At 39.2% G+C, this 22,500-nt stretch overlaps 1 long non-coding RNA gene and 1 pseudogene across 1 annotated transcript; both read right to left on the bottom strand.

The window, feature by feature from the left end:
• Positions 1-9,143: 9,143 nt before the first annotated feature.
• Positions 9,144-13,124, bottom strand: LOC126703410 (uncharacterized). The gene is made up of 4 exons (XR_007648054.1): positions 12,936-13,124; positions 12,578-12,619; positions 10,784-11,342; positions 9,144-9,337 (listed from the first exon to the last, which is right to left on the bottom strand). It is a non-coding gene; the product is annotated as an uncharacterized LOC126703410 (long non-coding RNA).
• Positions 13,125-17,728: 4,604 nt separating this feature from the next.
• On the bottom strand, positions 17,729-22,137 carry LOC126703409 (protein NUCLEAR FUSION DEFECTIVE 4-like; annotated as a pseudogene).
• Positions 22,138-22,500: the final 363 nt, after the last annotated feature.

The following is a 22,500-nucleotide window of genomic DNA, read 5'->3' as shown; positions in this document are numbered from 1 at the left end:
ACCTCGACCTGGGGATTGGCCATGGATCGGGCAGCCGTCCCCGCAGATTCTGATCTCAGGAAAGTTGAGAACATCTTTTTCCCTGCGGAAATACGTGAGATTCCTGGTGAGGTCGCCTTCACTGAGCCTCTTCCAGCAGATTCCTCCATTCCCGAGACTGGGGGCACGGAGCAAGCTACGCAGGGCCAGTCACCCAAGGACAGTCTTCGCATCAGCGAGATCCTTGCCCAGGCCCAGGAGATCGCCCCGGAGAACCCAGCAGCGAGTGATCAGCCTGCCCCGACTCAGGGCCCTTAGGGACGTGGAATAGGAATTCGTCTGTTTTGCTTTTTGTACTTCGTTTTGTTTGATCCTCGCTAGTATTTCTGAACCGAGTTACTTTGAACATTACATGACAAAAGTTATTTCATTATATATATCGCTGCTTTATTCTATTTTGTTTTCATCATGGATGGATATTGGTTTTGCCTTTTTACTGCTGAAAGTCAAGCAATAATGAATGAATACGTTAGAATGGCGACACTTTGTAATTGGGCAAAAACGATTACAATGCTGACTTCTCCCAAGTCCGTGGCTAAGAATCCGCGCAGGACTTGGGCTCCCTTTAACGCTTTTTGAGAATCACAAATGGTTAACACTTACTGAGAGTCGTTGCATGGTTAATTTCCCCCAAGTCTGTGGTCCGAGGAGCCATGCAGGACTTGAGTTTTATTTAACACTTATTGAGAGTCGTTGCCTGGTTAATTTCCCCCAAGTCTGTGGTCCGAGGAGCCATGCAGGACTTGGGTTCTGTTTAACACTTATTGAGAGTCGTTGCGTGGTTAATTTCCCCCAAGTCTGTGGTCCGAGGAGCCATGCAGGACTTGGGTTCTGTTTAACACTTACTGAGATAATTGTGTGATTAATTTCCCCCAAGTCTGTGGTCCGAGGAGCCATGCAGGACTTGGGTTCTGTTTAACACTTACTGAGATAATTGTGTGGTTAATTTCCCCCAAGTCTGTGGTCCGAGGAGCCATGCAGGACTTGGGTTCTGTTTAACACTTATTGAGAATCGTTGCCTGGTTAATTTCCCCCAAGTCTGTGGTCTGAGGAGCCATGCAGGACTTGGGTTCTGTTTAACACTTATTGAGAGTCGTTGCGTGGTTAATTTCCCCCAAGTCTGTGGTCCGAGGAGCCATGCAGGACTTGGGTTCTGTTTAACACTTACTGAGATAATTGTGTGGTTAATTTCCCCCAAGTCTGTGGTCCGAGGAGCCATGCAGGACTTGGGTTCTGTTTAACACTTATTGAGAATCGTTGCGTGGTTAATTTCCCCCAAGTCTGTGGTCCGAGGAGCCATGCAGGACTTGGGTTCTGTTTAACACTTACTGAGATAATTGTGTGGTTAATTTCCCCCAAGTCTGTGGTCCGAGGAGCCATGCAGGACTTGGGTTCTGTTTAACACTTATTGAGAATCGTTGCCTGGTTAATTTCCCCCAAGTCTGTGGTCTGAGGAGCCATGCAGGACTTGGGTTCTGTTTAACACTTATTGAGAGTCGTTGCGTGGTTAATTTCCCCCAAGTCTGTGGTCCGAGGAGCCATGCAGGACTTGGGTTCTGTTTAACACTTACTGAGATAATTGTGTGGTTAATTTCCCCCAAGTCTGTGGTCCGAGGAGCCATGCAGGACTTGGGTTCTGTTTAACACTTATTGAGAATCGTTGCGTGGTTAATTTCCCCCAAGTCTGTGGTCCGAGGAGCCATGCAGGACTTTGGTTCTGTTTAACACTTATTAAGATAATTGTGTGGTTAATTTCCCCCAAGTCTGTGGTCCGAGGAGCCATGCAGGACTTGGGTTCTGTTTAACACTTACTGAGATAATTGTACAGTAAAACGACATCAAGTAAAGTATTTCTCATTAATAAAAGTACCTTTTCAGGTTATTTACATTCCATGGACGTGGCACTACACGTTCGTCCAAGTCTTCCAAAAAGTACGCTCCAATGCCAGCCACCGAGGTGATACGGTATGGACCTTCCCAGTTTGGTCCGAGCTTTCCCCATGCAGGGTTCCTCACGTTGCCCAGGACTTTCCTCAGCACTAGGTCCCCGGGCGTCAAGGGTCTCGACTTCACCTTGGCATCATAGCCCTGCTTGAGCTTTTGTTGATACTGAGCTAGATGCACCATCGCGCAATCCCTTCTCTCTTCAAGGAGGTCCAGGCTTTTTTCTAGAAGCCCGTTGTTAGCAATGGGGTTGAATGTAGCAGTCCTCTGGGAGGGAAAGTTTATCTCTAATGGGATGACGGCCTCGGCCCCGTAGGTCAACGAAAAGGGGGTTTCTCCCGTGGATCGGCGGGGCGTGGTGCGATACGTCCACAAGACATGGGCGAGCTCTTCAACCCACCTCCCTTTCGCGTCGTCCAACCTCCTCTTCAGCCCATTCACTATGGTTTTGTTGATTGCCTCTGCTTGTCCGTTACTCTGCGGATAGGCTGGTGTAGAGTATCTGTTGACAATCCCCAGTTCACTGCAATATTCCCTAAAGGCCTTGCTATCAAATTGTAGGCCATTGTCCGAGATTAGGGTGTGTGGGGTACCGAACCGGGTGACGAGGTTTTTCCAGATAAACTTCTTGACATCAACATCCCTAATGTTTGCCAGCGCTTCAGCTTCGACCCATTTGGTGAAGTAATCGGTGCTGACGAGAAGAAACTTTTTGTTCCCGGCAGCTTTGGGGAACGGACCTAATATGTCTAGGCCCCATTGTGCGAATGGCCAAAGGCTGGACAATGGGTTAAGTACCCCACCCGGTTGATGTATATTCGGAGCGAACCTTTGGCATTGGTCACACTTCTTCACATATTCCAGAGCTTCCTATGCATACTCGGCCACCAGTAACCCAGCGTCATAGCCCTGTGGGAGAGGGACCGGCCCCCCGTATGGCTTCCGCAAATCCCCTCGTGCAACTCCTCCAGAATGAGTTCAGTAGCCCCTGGGTGCACACACAGCAAGTATGGCCCTGAGAATGAACGTCTGTAAAGCTTGGAGTCCTCGGACAACCAGAATCGAGGAGCTCTCCTCCTGATTTTGTCGGCCTCGACTTTGTCGTCCGGTAAGGAATCGTACTTCAAGAATCGGATAAGAGGGTCCATCCAACTTGGTCCCTCACCGACGTTGTGTACCCGAATACCGTTAGCCTCCTCTTCCGTGGGGCGGCAGAGGTCCTCGACCAAAATAACCAGCGGAAGGGGCTGAGCCGAGGATGTGGCCAGTGTTGCCAGAGAATTGGCGTGGGTATTCCCGCTTCTGGGTATATGCGTTAAACGGAAGTCGTCGAAGTGGGCTTGTAGGCGTTTAGCTCGGGCAAGGTACCGCTGCATTCTTTCATCTTTCGCCTCCAATTCCCCGCTTACTTGCCCCACTATGAGTCTCGAATCCGAGAATATACTCGCGCATTTCCCACCCAACCTCCGGATTATGGACATCCCCTCCAGCAGTGCCTCATACTCGGCTTCGTTATTCGTTGCTGGGAATCCCAGTCTCAACGAATTTTCCAAGATTATACCTTCGGGAGAGATTAGAACGAGCCCCACTCCGGAGCCCTTTTGGTTTGCTGCACCATCGATGTATGCTCTCCACTTATCGTGTTCTTGCAGAGAAATCGTGCTGACCAATCTCCTATCGTCACTCGGTGATCCCGACACTTCCACCCCTTCCAAGGTAGGCTCCGCAAATTCAGCTACCAGATCGGCGAGGACTTGACCTTTTATGGCGGTGCGTGGCATGTATCTAATGTCGAAGGCGCTCAAGATGGTTCCCCATTTGGCTATTCTCCCCGTGTAGTCGGCGCTACGGAGGACTGATTTCAATGGAAGTTGGGTTAGCACAACCACTGTATGTGCCTGAAAATAGTGGGGAAGCTTCTTTGTAGCTTGCACGACAGCCAATATTGCCTTTTCGAGGGGGAGGTACCGGGTCTCTACCTCCTGTAGCGACTTGCTTACGTAATACACGGGCCGCTGCGTGCCGTTGTCCTCTCGGATTAGTACTAGGCTCACCACATGATCGGCGACTGCGATGTATGCATACAGCACCTTATCGGCCTCGGGACTGGACATGATCGGAGGTCGGGCGAGGTATTCCTTGAGCTGTTGGAATGCTAAATCACACTCTTCAGTCCACTCGAAACCCTTCCACTTGTGCAATAGGAGGAAAAAAGGTCTGCATCTGTCCGCTGAGCGGGAGATGAAACGGTTTAAAGCTGCTATCATGCCGGTAAGCTTCTGGACATCTTTGGGATTCCGAGGAGGTTGCATACTATGAATGGCCCTTATTTGGTCAGGGTTAACCTCGATCCCCCGGTGGGTTACCATGTAGCCAAGGAATTTCCCCGATCCCACTCCAAATGAGCACTTGGATGCGTTCAGTCGCAGCTTGTACCTTCTCAGAATGTGAAACACTTCGTCAAGGTCCCTGATGTGGTCGGTCACCAATTTACTCTTTACTACCATATCGTCTATATACACCTCGACAGTTTTTCCCATCTGTTGCTCAAACATCCTAGTCATCATCCTTTGATAGGTCGACCCGGCATTCTTCAGGCCAAAAGGCATCACCTTGTAATGATAGTTACCAATTGGGGTGACAAAAGCAGTTTTTTCCTGGTCTTCGGTGGCCAAGGATATCTGATGGTAGCCCTGGAAAGCGTCCAAGAAACTCATTCGGGGATGCCCGACAGTTGCGTCAACCAGTCGGTCTATCCGCGGCATCGGGAAAGGATCCTTCGGGCAAGCCTTGTTTAAGTCCGTGAAGTCCACACAGACTCGCCATTTCCCGCTCTTCTTCTTCACCACGACTGTGTTCGCCAACCATTCAGGGTAGAATACTTCCTTGATAGCCCTAGCTCTTTTCAATTTTGCCACTTCCTCTCTCACAGCGTCTGCATGCTCCCTTGACGGGCGCCGGGGAGGCTGTTTCTTTGGGGTAATAGCCGGATTAACGTTAAGGTGATGGCGTATTAGGTCTGAGTCAACCCCAGGGGCTTCGTAAGGATCTCAGGCGAATACGTCCTCATTTCGTCGTAGAAAATTAATTAGCGCCGACTTCTCCTGTGCTGGTAACTCCGAGCCAATCTGGAAAAATCTCTCGGGGTCTGATCCGACGAGCACTTTCTCCAACTCTTCACAGCTCACCTCTATGGCCGGTCCTTCATTACCCGTAGCTAGGACCGGGGTCCTTGATTGCTATAAGCTATTCCCGGCTGAAGCGGAGGGCCCGCTGCTTAATTATCGAGCAATTGCCGATACCATGCATTGCCTGGCCATTCCTTGGTCCCCTACTATCTCTTTGATTCGGCCCTCTGACGGATATTTCACTTTCTGGTGCAGGGTAGACGACACAGCCCCTAGTGTATGAAGCCATGGCCGTGCCACAATAGCTGTGTAGGGTGAGTATGCGTCCACCACGATGAAGTCCACTTCCACTACTTCTATGTTTGTTTGCACAGGCAACCTAATCATGCCTTTCGGGATGACGATTTTTCCCTCAAAGCTAAGCAGGGGTGAATCGTATGGCGACAGGTCCTCCTGCTTCAAATTCAGCCCCTTATACAAGTCTGGGTACATCACCTCTACGGCGCTACCCTGATCAACTAACACCCTCTTCACGTCATAACCTCCTATTCTGAGCGTCACGACTAGGGCATCCTCATGGGGTTGAATAGTTCCCTCCTTGTCCTCCTCCGTGAACCCAATTAATGGCAGGGCCCTCCCTCTAGCTCTCTTGGATCCCCTTTCGCCTGGCTCTGTCGGGAACTTACCCACTGACATCACTCTGAACGGGCCGGAACCGGTTCTCCCAGGTGCGGCAAGAATGACATTTATCGTGCCTATGGGTGGCCTCAAGGCGCTTTGCCTGGTATCGACATTTGACTGCTCAGGGCGTTGCAACAGATGCCTTAGCTTTCCTTCTCGGACAAGTCGATCCAAATAGTTTTTCAGGTTCCTACATTCGTCAGTGACGTGACCAGGCTCTTGGTGATACGCACAATATAGATTCTGATTGCGTTTTGAGGGGTCGCCTGCCATCCTATTCGGCCATTGAAAAAAGGGTTCGTGCTTTATCTTCTCCAGGATCTCGTGCAATGGCTCTCAGAACACAGCGTGGACTACCTGAGCCCCTGTAGATCCCGATTGTTCCGTATAATCTCTTCTCGGCTTATTACTGCTACTGAAGCGGTCCGACCTGAAGTCCCTTCTCTCCTGAGGGACAAACTTCACCTTTCCCTTCCCAGTCTGCTGGTCCTCTTCGACCCTTTTATACTTGTCTATCCTGTCCATGAGTTGCCGCACGCTGGTGACTGGTTTCCCAGTGAGAGACTTTCTCAAGCCATGCTCTGTCGGCAAGCCCCTTTTAAAGGTGCTGATGGCGACGTCATCGTGATTTCCTTCTACCTCGTTGTACATCTCCCAATATCTGTCCGAGTAGGCCTTCAGCGTTTCTCCTTCTCGCATGGATAGGGATAAGAGGGAATCGAGGGGCCGAGGGACTCTAGTGCTGGTGATGAAGCGGGAGCTAAAAGCCTGCGTCAACTGTTTAAAGGAGTCTATGGAATTTGGTGGGAGGGCATCAAACCATCTCATGGCCAGGGGCCCCAGGTTGGATGGAAATACCTTACACATTAACGCCTCGTCCCTGGAGTGGACGGCCATTCTTTGGTTGAACTGGCTCACGTGCTCCACTGGGTCAGTTCGACCATTGTACAGGGTAAACGTTGGCTGATTAAACCGCCGAGGGAGCACCGCCCGCTCTATTCTACGGGTAAATGGCGACTGGGAGATTCGATCCAGGGCCTTGCTCATGGCGTCATTGACCAAGCCTTGGTAAGGTGGGCTTTTGCGACCGCGTTTGTGAGGTCGCTCTTCCTCATAGGAGAACGTCTCGCTCGGAGGGGTTCTCGTCCTTCGTCTGTATTCATCATCCTTACCACTGCTAGTATCCGAAATGGGCGAAGGATGTTTTTGCTGGGCTCGACGCAGCCTTTTCTTCAAATCCTCAATCTCTTGCTGTAGAGCCTTCCGCTCGTTGTGCTGGTGGGACGCGTGATCTTTCCCTTTCGAGCGACTTCTACTCGTGTGAGAGGTGTTCACACTACCCTCTCGTTGATTATCTTGGTCCTTTGCTCGTTCAAGGTTTACAAAGTTGTCCTGTCGTTGAGATTCTACACGTCCGGTTTGGCGCGGACCTGATCCTTCCATCCCTTACTGTTTCACTTGTCGAGACACAAGTTCTCCCCACAGACGGCGCCAATTGTAGGGGGCGGTTTTGGGGCTCAGGCCCAACAGGCGGGTGGTTCTGGCCCAAAAGTCCCTCAACAATGAATTTGTAGAGAGTAGGTTACAGAACTAGGTCTTTGACAGAGGAAACGTAGTTATGAACAAGCCATGCAACCAGTTGGACGTAAGGATATTCCTCCAAGCTTTTGGAATAACAGTCCCTGGGGCTGTATTTTCTGCTTCTTGTCTCTAACTCCTTTCTCTTTTTCTATCTTTTTCTTCTTCCCGCTTGCGATCCCCTGGCCATGGGGATTTCCTTCTCTTATATAGCATCCTTCCTAAGATCACGACCCTACACTTGTCAACCATCTGGCCCTCTACTTGAGTGCCTGTCCCATAGGTCATCCTCCTTCTTTTCTGTGAGTTGCACTGGCCAAGATAATTCTGCGTTCCTGTCCTTTCCACATTAATGCGGCTGGAAAAGTAGTTCCTTGGCATTTAATGCGGCAGTTGTGGTTGCCCCCCTTCCTGAACGTAATGCACTATTCCTTCGTATTGGGTGACTTTTTGCCATGTATGGAGTGTGAATCGGACACCCACTTGGCGGGTCCGAGGAGGTACTCCTCCTCGGACGCCCCTAAGCAGGCCCGACCCAACATGGTTGGGATGGGATATCCTATGCCCATGCCTTTTCTTCTTGTCGTGGTTGGGCTTGGTACATGTACTATGGCCCAACATCGGCTGACGGATTTTACACCCACAATGCGATTTTCGGTTATTTTTAACACCGCACTTTGCTGTGCGGTTTAATCAAAACTATAATAGCACTGCACCTCATTTTTGCGATCACATGTGCAGTTCAGTGTATAAGATACGGTTTTAACGATTTGAAGCCAATATATTTTTTAAATTTTGAGCTTTTCCTGCTTAGTTTAAAACTGATTTTTCCCTTTGTTTTGGGTCAAGTTTTGAACTATTAAGCTAGTTTTTTCTTTATTTTGGGTTGGCTTTCCTAATCAACACTTGCTAGAGTTATAAAACTATTTTTTTTTTCATTGAAAACTAAACTATTAATAATATATTTAATATTAAAAAAATAAATATATTAATATATAGAAGAGAGAGTGTAGTGCGACGCGGTTTGTGCAGTTTTCTTATTATAAAACTGCAAACTACACTACACCATGCAATGCGGTGCATTGTTACTTACGGTACAGTTATGCTATTTTGTAGGCAATTTTGGTACAACTTTTACTGTTTGTGCAGTTTAATGAACACCCCTTAAGTATAACCATTCAGGCCTCATTCAATAAAAATCATTTCCTTGTTTGGTACCCCCCTAAATCAATTCATTCATTATTCATGTCCTCCCAGAGTTTGTCTAAATGATTCTTCTAACTTTAGTTTGAGGAGTGTTATTGTCTCTTCTCCTAAAACAAGTGTTGTTAACAGCATTCCACTCATATCCTCCCAACCTCAACCATTTTTTTCTTTAAGACATTTTCTATAATTATCGATACCTATTTCTTTTTCTATATTTTTTCTTATACCATAATTTAAATATTGAATTTTCAATTTATCTAAAATTTTCACCTATTCACTTATTGTCACACCACAGATCTGATAAGGGGCCTAGAGAGTGTGAGGCCACTACGTGCTCAACTTACACATGTTGTTCTGTCTATATAATTTATCAAATTATCTAACCAATATATATTAATCTACTTAATTTGAGACCAGCCATAATAAAATAAAATGAAATTTAACCATCAATCTAAAAAATTTGTTATAACTATCATAGTCATAGCTCTAATCCCATTAATGAAATAAAATCTTTCCAACCGGCAACCACAGCAATAATAAATCTACCAACCCAAAATTCAAAAGAGATTAGAACAAAGATAATCCATTCCTATTGAGTTACCTATCAAAACAAAATCCATTTCCATTGTGTCCAAATTTCTCAACGACTTTAATGACTACAATAATATGTGGGTTGAAAAATACTCAAAATCAAAATAATGAAGTGTTCCATTCAGCTTTTGCAACTGGCTTTAGTCCAATCCAGGATTTGCTTCATATATCTGTAAGAAGAAGATAAAGGGGTGAGATAATAAGTAGAACCTATCAAAAACAACTCAATAAGTAGGACTAGTTAACATGGGGCATGGCAACGAGCCATTTTAGTAAAATGTAACATTTTCTACAATACTTTGCAAAAACAAGTCAAGATTCAAATGCAAATATTTTACAAACAACAACATAGGAAAATATATGTCGAAACTTCAACATAGATATGAAAAGATTTTATAAAAACCATACAGTTTTCTGTGAGTAACATTGTAATCTTTGAATACAAACACATCAAAACATCCTTAGTCCTTTCTACTTGTTATCAACTTTACACCCCGTTAACTAGGTTTGCGGTCCCCACTTTGGGACTAGGGCCCCTTCTTTGGGGCCGCTATCACTCAAAGTTGGTAGGACTCCCTCTTTGAAACCGCCAAATGGCAAAATCCTTATTTGGAGCTACCAAAGGTGCATTGAGACTAGCTACAATATTGTACTTCTTCAAGACATGCCTTTGGGTATTAAAACCATTTCAAAGTGCTCACAGTACATAGGTTTCAAAAACGAATTTCATATATGTTGTAAATCCTTCCAAAACACATGCTTTCCATCTCATGATACTTTCATATCATTGGAAGTAAACATGAGCATGTATCAACATAAGAAGAGCAAATAAGAAGAGCAAATAACAGAATCTTAAGGCTCAAAATGGTAGACAACTAAGACAAGCAATGCATCAATTTGGTACAAGACATGGAACAAGCCTTATTGGATCATTTTAGTGGAATCTATTAAGTAGCATATCAATTCTCCGTAGAACATATTATGAGCCAACTTCAAGCAATAGACATGCAGTTTCTTAGACAGTGATAAATAGCAGAAGAACACAATGCCCTTTAAATGGGTGTTTTAAAGGCCCATAATCTAGATAAATTTCAGACGTTATTTTATCAGAAATTTCAGAGGTGATGAGGATATACTGTCACAATGCAACACAAAAAGGATACTGCAATCAGTTTTAACTCTTAGACCAGCTATGACAAGCATAGTGATCCTATTTAGTAACCACAAAGTTTGTAAACATCAGTTAGATGGGTTCATTCCCAGATCTTGACAGGCATAATCAATTGGACTAAAGTAGCACCATTACCATATATGCATGTTTTTTGTTCTAAGCTAGGGCAACTGTGCTGTTTATTTGGAGTATTCTGTTGTGGCTTCTGTCTGGTTTAAAAAGAATGGAAATCTAGCTTTCCCTATACCTTTTAACCTTTAAATCTAGTTGCTAAAAATTTTAAAAATTGCATTGCAAATTTTATTATCTAAGCAGTTAGATGTGAGATCATTAGTAAAGTATAAAAACATATGTTGAAATTAGTATAATTAACCTTACTTTGAACAAAGTGAAAATAAATTCAAACTTCCACAGGGAAAATTGCGTAAGCGAAAATTTTGCTTACTTTGTAGGTAGTTAACAATATCAGGCCAATTAACCCTCAATTACTGCCAGCTGCATCTGAAGAAATTGCATCAGAAGCTCCTGATTGGAATGTCTGTAGGAGCCGCCCATACATCCAACAAAGTAATCCATAAATCTTGTTATACAAGATATGTACTGCCCTGAGTACCATACCAGCTGTGCTGTAGATACCCTCATAAATTCCTTGGTACCAATGATGCAGTACCCCAATTATCAGGATTGGACATAAATTAACAATGAATAACCTACGGGGAGAAATTATTAATGCGAGAAGTAGCTCAGCAGAAAAAATTCCAGAAACCAGACAAATGAGTCCGAAGATGAAACGGTAAGCAGCATTTTGCGGATGTACTTTTATCACCAAATATGCAATGATATAGACAAGTGTAGCCGCTATTAAACGCAAGATGATATCAGGATGTGTTTCAAGGGGCGAGACACCCAAGAAATGAAAGTGTACACCAATTATGGCACCCAGAATCGCATTGAAGAAGACAAGAAGCGCGTGAAATGCTTTGAAGAAAACGAGTGCTCTATCACTAGCACATACACAAAAAAAAAATCCATTAGCCTCAAAATCCACTTAACTTCTCCCCAAAAAAATAAGAGGGAAATTCTTTTAGCTTTAAAGATTTCTAAGATGATCTTGTTATATGCATTAATTTGAAAATATTATGATTAAGTTGAAGGTGTAAAACAGGTTAAGGAAATAAAACAATCTGGGGTGAAGAGTATTAAACAGATATAATAAATAGAAAATTAATATTGAATGGACTTAAAATAATATGTAAAAGAGGGATTTGTGTAACAAGTTCCAATTAGGTTAAAATAACAGGGAGATGAGTTTGTGAGATGCTATTAACACATATAAGCCTACTCCCCACTATTTTACAATTCAAAGAAAAATATGATGTGTAAAGGTTCTAATGGGGGGTTTAATATTGAATAGAATTTAAACTCAATTAAAAAAATATATAGATTAGAATAATGATGTGTAAAATTGTAAGGCCTCAACAATTTGTGTAGCACAATACTATAAGGCCAATCAAAAGTCAAACTTCTTTGATTCTATCTATATTATAGATTTTCACAATTATACATTAATAGAAAGATAGATTAAATTACAATAACCTTCCTTGAAGTTTGGAAAATTTTTAGAAACCCCACATTTTTTTAAGGTAAAGAGAATAATGGTGGTAAAGTAGGGTATCAATCCTCATTCCTTTTATGACCCATATCAAAACCCCATTTATTTTTATAAATGACACCTCACCTCCTTGAGATTTTGATTTATACAACAAATGATTCCTTATAACCATTAAGGTCCATCACAAATTAAGTAAAAATACATATTTTTCAACTTAAATTCTCATCCAAAATAATCCAAAAATAATGCTTACTAACCAGTTTGGTTGTATAATAAGATTTAAAAAAAAAAAAAATAATAATAATAATAATAACAACCACATGGGTAATTGTCATTTTCAATATTAAAAAAGAGACAGTAATGTTTTAACCTAATAAATATCAAAGACCTAATCTACTTAGCCCTACTAAATAATTCCCGAATAATGCATATCCAGAAGCTAAACTGTAACTTCAATGAGGCATCCAAGCACATATATCATATATGTACATACATAAACATATTTATACAAAAACAAAAAAAAGTTAAAAAAAAAAATCAATTATTAAACAAAAATTAATCCATGTAACAATCAAATTTGAAAATAAAAAAACGAAGGAATAGAGAAATAAAACCCAGAAGCCAAACCTTTCCAATGTTTGACGAAGATTTGCCCCAAATGATAAAACCCTGAAACTTGTAGAAAACAAAAGGCAATAAGTCAATTAATAAACAAAAAATGATCCAACCATCAAAGTAACAATCAAAATTGAAAAGAAAAAGAATAGAGATATTAAAGCTTCTAATCTGATCGTTAACAATCCACTACTGAATAAAAATAGATCCAAGTAACAATCAAATTTAAACAAAGAAAGAGATCGAGGGCTTGAAAATGGCAGATAAGAGGGCATAGGAATAGTCATGGTTAGGGACTTAGAGTTAAGGTTTTTTTTATAGGAGACGAAGAAGAGGCGTTGTTCGAGCACTAATTTCTAAAATTCCTAACCTCTGCGGCTCGACGCATGCCGTTGTTTGATATCAATGAATTTTGGGCTTCTGATGCCCAAATAGGGGGGTTTGGGTTTGGATCCCAACCTCTGAAATCCACGTTTATTAACACAGACCGGCAACGACAAACTTCCATCGAAGCTCAAAACGCTTTCTGTTACCGTCCGAAGCTATTATTTTTGAAAAGGGCAAATTTGACGGTTTATAAGGACAATGATAGAGCTCGCATCGCAAGATGGACGGTTGAGATGGAGAGTTAGAAACCTTATTCTTTTTTTTTTTTTTGATAGAAGAAACCTTATTCATTAAATAAAAAAATTTAAAAAATTAAAAAATAAATATGACACTCCAATTTTCAAAGAATTTTTTTTTATATATATATACAAATAAATAAATTAGATTAGAGAAAATTTTTTATTTTCTATAAAAAATTTTATTTTAATACAAAAAAATGAAATTGATTTATTATTAAAAAAAAAGCTTAAAGTTAAATTATTTATTAGACAACAATTTAGACAATGCAAAAAAAAAAAAAAAAAAAACATTTAACTTTTGCTAAAAAATTTCTTTTCATATTAATAATAAAAAAAAATTCAAAAGGCAAGGCCACCTGGACCACTGTTCTAACTTCTAAGCATATTTCCGTCGTCCCTGGCACCAAAACCGCTGTCGGAGTTTATAATTCTCATAGTAGGGATGGATTTATAATGCTCATATTTGAGCACCTAATGATCTGCTTCGCTATTTCCTCAAATTCTACTACTTTTCGCTATGGTGTGGTTTAGTGTGTTTTATATGTGGGGCCTAATGCCTCAAATTCTACTACTTTTCGCTATGGTGTGGTTTATATGTGGTTCCTCAAATTCTACTACTTTTCGCTATGGTGTGGTTTATATGTGCACCTAATGATCTGCTTCGCTATTTCCTCAAATTCTACTACTTTTCGCTATGGTGTGGTTTAGTGTGTTTTATATGTGGGGCCTAATGCCTCAAATTCTACTACTTTTCGCTATGGTGTGGTTTATATGTGGTTCCTCAAATTCTACTACTTTTCGCTATGGTGTGGTTTATATGTGGGGCCTAATGCTCATATTCTAGTGTGTTTTATATGTGGGGCCCTAATGCTCATATTCTACTTTTCGCTATGGTGTGGTTTATATGTGGGGCCTAATGCTCATATTCTACTTTTCGCTATGGATTTACTTTTTGTACCTTTAGGTGTTTTATTAATCGTCTCTTTCAAATTTTTATTTATCTCTGGGAACATTCTACTCTTCTACCCCTTGGAGAAAAATCACTCCTTATAAACACATTTCTATGTGCTTTCCTAAGCGATGTGGGACTCTAGGATTGCTTCTCCATTTGGTCCTTCAGACAATGCTTTATTAATAATGGTAACAATTCCTTGATCTTGAACAAATTGTTGAATTGTTTAATTTTGCACAATTCTTGATCTAGATTAGGGAAAGGAAAGGGAATAAAATGTTTTATATATATTTCTTCTGCAGTTTGAGGATATGATGCTATTGTCATTTTTCTAAGGCTTGGTTGCTTAAAATTTCCATTTACAGAACCCTTAATTGGATTTATAATACTGCAGTAATTATACACCTTATTTGATCCAATCCATGGCTCCTAGAAATTGAAGCAGTATAACCTAACTCCTAAAAAAATTGATGTTTTTGAACAAAATTTTATGTCATACTTATTTCTGGTATCATGTTTACTGCAATTTCTTGTGAAATCCTTAAGGTGTCTACTTATTTGCTCTCTATTTGAAACTACTAGTGTTTATAGCTAGTTGAGTTCTCACATGAAGTGTGGTGCAATTTATTATTAGTTTTCTCCAATATTTCGATAAGTTTTACCAAAAATCTTGTATCTTAACTAATTGAAACCTCAATTTCCAATAGAAACATTCAGGGTTCAGATCTCCACCCCCAACTATTGATGTATAAAAAAGATTTCAATAAATTTCATTGTAAAAATTGTAATCTTTAGTTATTTTATATATAGACAAAATAGAAATACACTAAGAGTAGTATAGTGATTTGATCATACTATATATATGTGTTTACAAATTGAAAATTGCATGATATAATAGCTAATATAGATAGACATGTTTCATGCCTACTAAAAAATGCATATATCCTTCATTTTTTTTTTTTTTTTTTTTTTTTTTACATTCTTGATTATGTGTTACTAAAAAGTTTTTCCCCTTTTTGTTGGACATGGTTTCAATTGTTGCAAAAACAACTAAATTTGAGTAAAAATGCCATATTTCAAATTAGTTGTTTCTCAAATAAAAAAACCAATTGTTTCTATCATTATGCTTAAAATAATTAATATAACAAAATAAACATATTTATTATATTAGTAATCTTTCTAATTATACAGAATACATACTACAGTGTTAGTTCCACACACACACAATGGAGTTAGGAAATTTAAAGGATTAAGATTAATTTTAGTGAATTCACAAATATTTAATTTTTTTATGACTTTTGTGACAATTGTTGTCAAATCAACTAAACATAAGTAAGAATGTTATATTCTAAATTTATTATTATTATTATTATTCCAACTAAAAATTATTTTCTATATAGAGTTAAAAAAATAATAATATAAATTCATATAATATAAATAATTAATAATGCACAACAATAGATAATTAATATATGCATTCACTTTGTTGGCTAATTAAATGAACTAATACTTTAATATAAATGCAAACTTTGTTGAAGTAGAAAACTAAGTATCTGTTTGGATCCAACTTAATTCACGGCTGCGTTTTCTTTTTTTTTTTTTTTTTTTTTTTAGCCGCTTATGTTGACTTTTCTCCCATAAACAGTGCACGGGTATATTGTTCATGAACCCACAAACTTCACTTTTCAGTAACTTTTTCATTAAAAATGGGTCTCACGATATTATTTACACATTTAAAAATTATTTTGCTACAATATTTTCAGTTTTCAGTTTCAGCAAAATAAGTTCTATCTAAACGGATTCTAAATAAAGAAATCTTCAAGGAATGCGCTACATGGCACAATCTCATACTCTTCAACATGAAGTCTCTGTTTTTATATATATATATATATATATATATATATATTTATTTATATATTTTGATATTGATTAGTATTTGACTGAAAGACTGAAATTAGCACCTGCAAACTTTTGAATAGAACCCTGAGATTGCTCTTATTTTCTAGAAAATAGTGAACCTGTTTGGACGTTATATCTAATATCAACGTCTGTGAAGCTCCCCCCACAAAAAGAAAATACAACAGGCAGAGGGAGAAATGTTGATACTAAAATAGCTAAGGATCCAAATTCCTCTTGAGGAACTTAAGAAAGTTATAACTTTTTGGGAATAATTAAAATTTTCATTAATTAAAAGTGAGTGGGAAGAAAATAGTTGGGCTCCCCTAATGGAAAACACAAAAAGTAGGTTTACAATAATTTTGCCACAATTATTGAATAAATGCCAACTACCTTTTTTTGGCTTAATTGTCATTCTCTCTGATGTATTGTTTCTCTCTCTCTCTCTCTCTCATTGTAGTTCTTTTCTCATTATTTTTTTTTTCAAATATTTTCTAGGTTCCTCATTCTTGGAGAATCCTATTTGATATTAGATGGATTCCCAGCATTCTTCAATTCATCTTGATGCTGATGATCATATGATCTCAATATATTTTTTGTTTACATGGATTTAGAAAAATATGTATAATCTTATCGTATTTCATTTTATTTTCCATCTTTGTAGAATTTTTTTCTTTACATATTAGATATCAAAAAATATTTTGTTTTACTCAAATTTTGGTTCTAGCATAAAACTTATCAGTACTTTCTCTATTAGTTATATAAAGTAAAACAAAAATGTGCACACATATGGAATGAGCATAAAAAAAAAAAAAAAATTATTCAATTTATTTTGTGCAAATACATGTTTATATTTATGTGTAAGTTTATCTTCATGTTGTTTTCATGAAGATAAGTCTTCAATTTTAAAAAGCTCTTTTTTCATCCTTAAACATTGTAAAAAGTTTTTTTTTTTTTTTTCCCTAATAGTTTATCTTTTCAATAGTTTAAAAATGAAAAATTTTAAGGCCATACAACACAATATCTTCCAACTCCTCCCCATAGGACAGTCCAACACAATATCTTCCAACTCCTCCACATAGGACAGTCCAACACAATATCTCCCAACTCCTTCACATAGGACACTTCAGCAAATGACAATTGTCTCCTTGCTGACAATTGCTGTATAAACTTTTCAACTCTTTGTTATCATACCTCTTTGCAAATGTAAAAGAGTGTCCTTTATGTATTGAGTTTAAAGTTTATGCACTAGCTTAACACCTATAGTTCATTCATAAACATACAAACACAAATTAAGATAACCAATGGGGTTTGGCTTCTCTCCCTTATAATGGACACATGCCAGTCCCGTGTCCATTCCTATACTCCTAAGAAGGAAGCCTCACCCTAACCAATAAATCTAGATTTTTTTTGATAGGTAAGTTACACGCACATCCAGTAGGTCTTGAATCCACGATCTCACCCTCCCTAGCTAGCACTTGCAAGAGGAGGAATTGCTAGTTAAGCTAGAGCTCATTGGCAACCGATAAACCTAGAAATTAATGTTCAAAAACATAAATTCACAAATATGATACATAGTCCTTCAACAAGACGACATCTGTAGGTCGCATGTGTTAAATAACCTGTTTCTGAGCAGGAACAAACTCTCTCTCAATAATGTGTATGTGTGTACACGTAGGTATATGCATAAGCACAAACAGAGATATAATAATCATTAATTATTTGAAATCCTTCATATTTACAATTTTCAATTTTGTCTTCTTGCTATTCTTAAATTTTGCTCAACAATATAGTCCCGCTCCAGCATGTCACCTCTGGTTGAACCTAATCAATAGATGGGCAGAGAGGATGATGCAATCACATAACTACCAGAAGAATCTGTCGCTCTTAGAAAATCATGCACAAGGATCTAGCAAAGGAAAACCAACTAACCATACATTCATGCCTCACAACTAGAGTCAAGTATGAGAAATCTGTATGCTAAAAAGAGTGATTTCTCTGGTAAGATCACTAACTCAAACATCAGGGACCTTAGGCCAATGCCACCTACATTAATCATTGTGTCAAATAGGTACTCTATTACTAAGTCAACCACATAATCACTGTATCATCAAAACCCATTGTTCAAACAGAATATTTTGGGTGAAGGGCTCTTGAACCTTTTTTTGACTGACGAATCAGCTGAGAATTTCATCAGTCAAAAACCAATTGCCCACTACTTTTCAGGTGATTAATCAGATCTAAACTGTGTGATATTCCAAGCACATGATTTCTTTTTTCTTTTACTTTTTTTTTAAAATTCTTCATAATCAATGAAAGTTAATGGAAAAAAAAAAAAAAAAAGCATCTAATGAGAGGGAAAAAACAATAAAATTTGTGGGACAAACACAAAGTAAACTACACCAGATTCATAACCCAAAACAACTGTCTGGTGGGGAAACATTCTTATGACACAAGGGGGAATGAAGGGACTTCCAACTTAATGGGACATGATGAACACTTAATACTTCAATGGAAGCAAAAGAGGAGAAGAAACCAAAGAAGTCATGGATTGAAACTAGAGGCATATAATAGAAATGAGAAAGGGTTACTTGGGGTAATAATGGAATGGAGGGTGAGGTAGTGAGTTCAAGACCCAACGGGTGTGTGTGTGTAACCCTCCAAAAAAAAAAAAAAAAAAAAGAGATAAAAATGACGGAGTTGACTCCCTCTTCTCCCTAGAAAGGCCAAGCAAGCTCTTACACAAATATCAACATGAGAAGAATACAACAATGAACATGTTATGTTACAAGAAGCAACTAGAAAGAAAGAGAGAGCACTTTGGCATTTATGATTCTACTCACTGAACAGAAGCACTTGACTCCTTCAAAGTATTTTACAATCCTCAACACTTTATCCCCTCAAAGAATGTATTAGTCTTCTGAGTATAACCTGATTATAGAAACTTCTTGTCCGAAAGTACAACCCCAAGGCAGCAAGAGACCCCAGAAGAGTAGCAGATGCCATGATAAGAAAAGATAACATGAAGCATTGAGTTCCAGTGCATGTTTTGCCAGCTGCTGATGCTTCTTTGTCATATATGTAACCAACAACTCTCACAGAAAATATATAAGATCCAACAGGACTTGCTATGGTAATTGTATTGAATATGGTACCCATATGAACCATGCCAAATATCTCAGAAGTGATAGTGGGCATTAGTGACCATTGAGAACCATAACAAACACCCACCAATACTGAACCAGCATATAGTGCACCAGGCAAACCAGAAGCAATCACCAAATTACCAATGCTCATGATTGCTAGTGTGATGACCATGAACAATGGCCTTGCACATCCTCTTGAGTGCAAAAAATAATCTGATATGTAGCCAGCTCCAAAACGGCCAAGAAAATTCCAAATGCTCCACAAAGAAACCAAAGTACCCGTCTCAAAGCTGGTGTATCCAAGAGATCCTCCTATCTGGCTGATGTTATTCACTGCAGCAAGTCCTGAGCCCATACCACAAGCCATGGCAAGAAATAAAATCCAGAAGTCTACAGTGCGCATAGCTTGCAACAGATTGAGATTTTGTTCTGCCTGTAAAGTCCTTCTATCAATATTATCCATCTCTTGATCAGTACTGCTGGGCAAATAGCGATACCCAGCAGAATCTTGTCTCGCATATATCTTCTCAGCAACCAGCTGTATGGGATCATCCGTTAGTTGGTCCCTCTCAATAATGAGAGTCTGTGAAATCCTATCAGAATCTCTTTGATGGGCTCTAATTGCTATGCAAAGAGGTGAGGCAAGCAGCAGCATGAGCAGCACAAATACGATGACATGTATTGCAAATTGAAATAAAAAAATGTGCTCTAATATTATAATGGCCATAAGATAAGCAGCAATGACCAGTGCAATCAATGAGAAGAATCTAAGTGTTTCTTTTCATCTCCTTCATTGGTGTTGTTGATTCTCACAAACCACATGAGCAACAAAGTATTAATAGTAGGCAACAGTGCCAGCATCAGAAGATAGGATGTAGGCTTGTTGGTGAATATTGTCTCATATACTTGAATTAAAATTGCTCCACTTAAACCAAGAAAACCCTAGCAATAGATAAGAATTATTTTCAATATCCAAACTTAAGTCCTTGCTCCTAACAATCCAACAAGAAAGTAAATTCAAACTCAAACAGTAACAATGGCGTAAGATATGACATGAGACCTGTTAGGAAGGTGAACTGCTTTTCACAAGCTTAGATCTCAAAAAGGGTTAGGAGATGAGTGATGTGGAGCAACAAAAATTAATACCATTTGATTAGAAACTTGAACTTGTCAATTATTTTCTCCCTCCTTTCATGTAATAGTGGATTCTACTAATTAAATTCATGGTGAGACTTACCACTCATTTGAGATGTGGGATTATCGCTTCTAGAGTGTGGTTCGGAACATTTATGCATTCCATATCTCAAATCGGTGGCCTGTATGATTTGCACGGCTTATTGGCAACTTAGCAAGCATGTCAGTTTGTAAGTTTTTTGTTAGTAAAGTTTCCACTACCCTAAGCATTCCTCTTAACTAATCATTGGATAAAACACTATAAAAGCACTTGTAGAAAGTAGAAACAATAAATGATGAAAAGTAAACCCCTCCCTATCATCAGTTATGCTGTTTCAGAATTGGAAGTTGGTCTGAATGCAGAAGACAGGTAAGTCAGTTGGCAGCAAAAACCCCACATATTTTCATTGCAATATTTTTCAAGTAACACCAAATAATTAAGCTAAAAAAACTACTTCCTCTGTCTGGCTATCGTTTAATTGATCTTCTATTGCATTTCCAGATGTACTAAAAGATGATATTTTTGAAAAGTTACCAGACAGAATATTAATAACTCTCTCAATTTACAATCTACTTCATTTGAAAAGTTGATATCTCTTTTCTATTATGTTTATTAAGTACTTCTGAAATCCATGACAATAAATTAAGACGCCTCTTAAAAAAATTGAATTTTCTAACAAAATGGGAAGGAGCATTACCATAATTGCCTAAAAATTCAAATCTCGTAAGAAAAAGCGTAATTCTTATATCAATGAATATAAACGTTGCTTTTGATACATTTATTTCTACAAACTAAATTGCCTACCGCATTGACACATACTTTTGATGAGAAATACGTGCATTTTATTACGTGCATTGACACATACTGATATACACATGCTAAGAAACATGGACACATGTATGGGTACAGGTATAACATGAACAATTTTAAAAAATTATAACATGGACACGGGTATGACGATTTAGATAAAGTAACCGTACTTCCTGGTACATATGATATAATCATTCATCATTCATCACAAAAAGGGTAAAACTTACACCATGCAAAAGCTTGACATTAAAAATTTAATAATAAGCCAAAAGTACTAACAATTTTTAGTGAAAATAATTTTCACAAATAAAGTAAGGTAAACAGTAAACTCATAGGACAACCCATAAAAACCCGTCAAAAAAAAAAAAAAAACTCAAAAGTTTAATGATGTACCTTCATAATGCCAACAATAGTGCCACTATAATTAGGAAAGTTCCTAACCCCAGTGACCACATTAGCAGTGTTGAAGAAGCTCTGCGCGTGAGCCGCCACCAACATGAACAGGCACATGGCCGCCATGGGAGGCCGAGGAATCAGCCCAACAACGGAGGCCCACATCAGTAAATACCCCAAAAAGCATTGAACCGCGCCTACCAGGTGGACCAGCCACGGCCCAGTACGGCGGCGGTGATTAGCTGTTGTGGCGGAGGAGTAGAGGAGGCCGGAGAGGACGCCGGCGTTGACGCCTATGTCTTTGAAGACAGACACGGTGTCGAGCGTGGATTGGTCGTAGGCTTGGGTTGATTTTAGAACTGAGGAGTAGATGGAGAAGGTGTAGAGAGAGCCGCTTGTGCACTGGATCCATATGCTGGCTATGGTGGAGACCCATTTGGTATCGAGCTTGAGCACATCCATTTCTTATTGTTTGCTTCAGTTTGATGAGTTGGGTTTTTTTTTTTTTTTTTTTTGGGGTTCGCTTAAGATAGTTCTAGCATTTTTCGGTGTTAAAAGTGTAAGAACTTTGTAGAGTGTGTAATGACTTTTGAGTTGGCATTCTATGGTCTTGACAGTTGGGCAATGATTCCAGTACATGTCAGCTCTTACTATACGGAATAATTATTCTTACATCTGGTTTTATTCTTACTATTGTGAGTTAACGACGAATAATAGGTAAATATGAGCCAAAAGTGTAAAAAAAATCTATCACTACAGTCAATAAGTTATGAAATTAGGTGTGTAATTGAGTGTATCTTTAAAATTATTCATTAAGTTCTTAACATTTGAGATCAAGCTCACAAGAGTCACAAGAAGTATTATTTTATACTCAAACCAATATAGGCTCCTTGAGTTTCAAGTTTCATTGGTAACTAAGGGTCTGTTTGGATAGAACT

The sequence above is a fragment of the Quercus robur genome, chromosome 10, assembly GCF_932294415.1.
Source record: "Quercus robur chromosome 10, dhQueRobu3.1, whole genome shotgun sequence".
Taxonomy (NCBI): domain Eukaryota; kingdom Viridiplantae; phylum Streptophyta; class Magnoliopsida; order Fagales; family Fagaceae; genus Quercus; species Quercus robur.
Note: the sequence above shows the minus strand (reverse complement) of the source record. Positions and strands in the feature narration are given on the sequence as shown.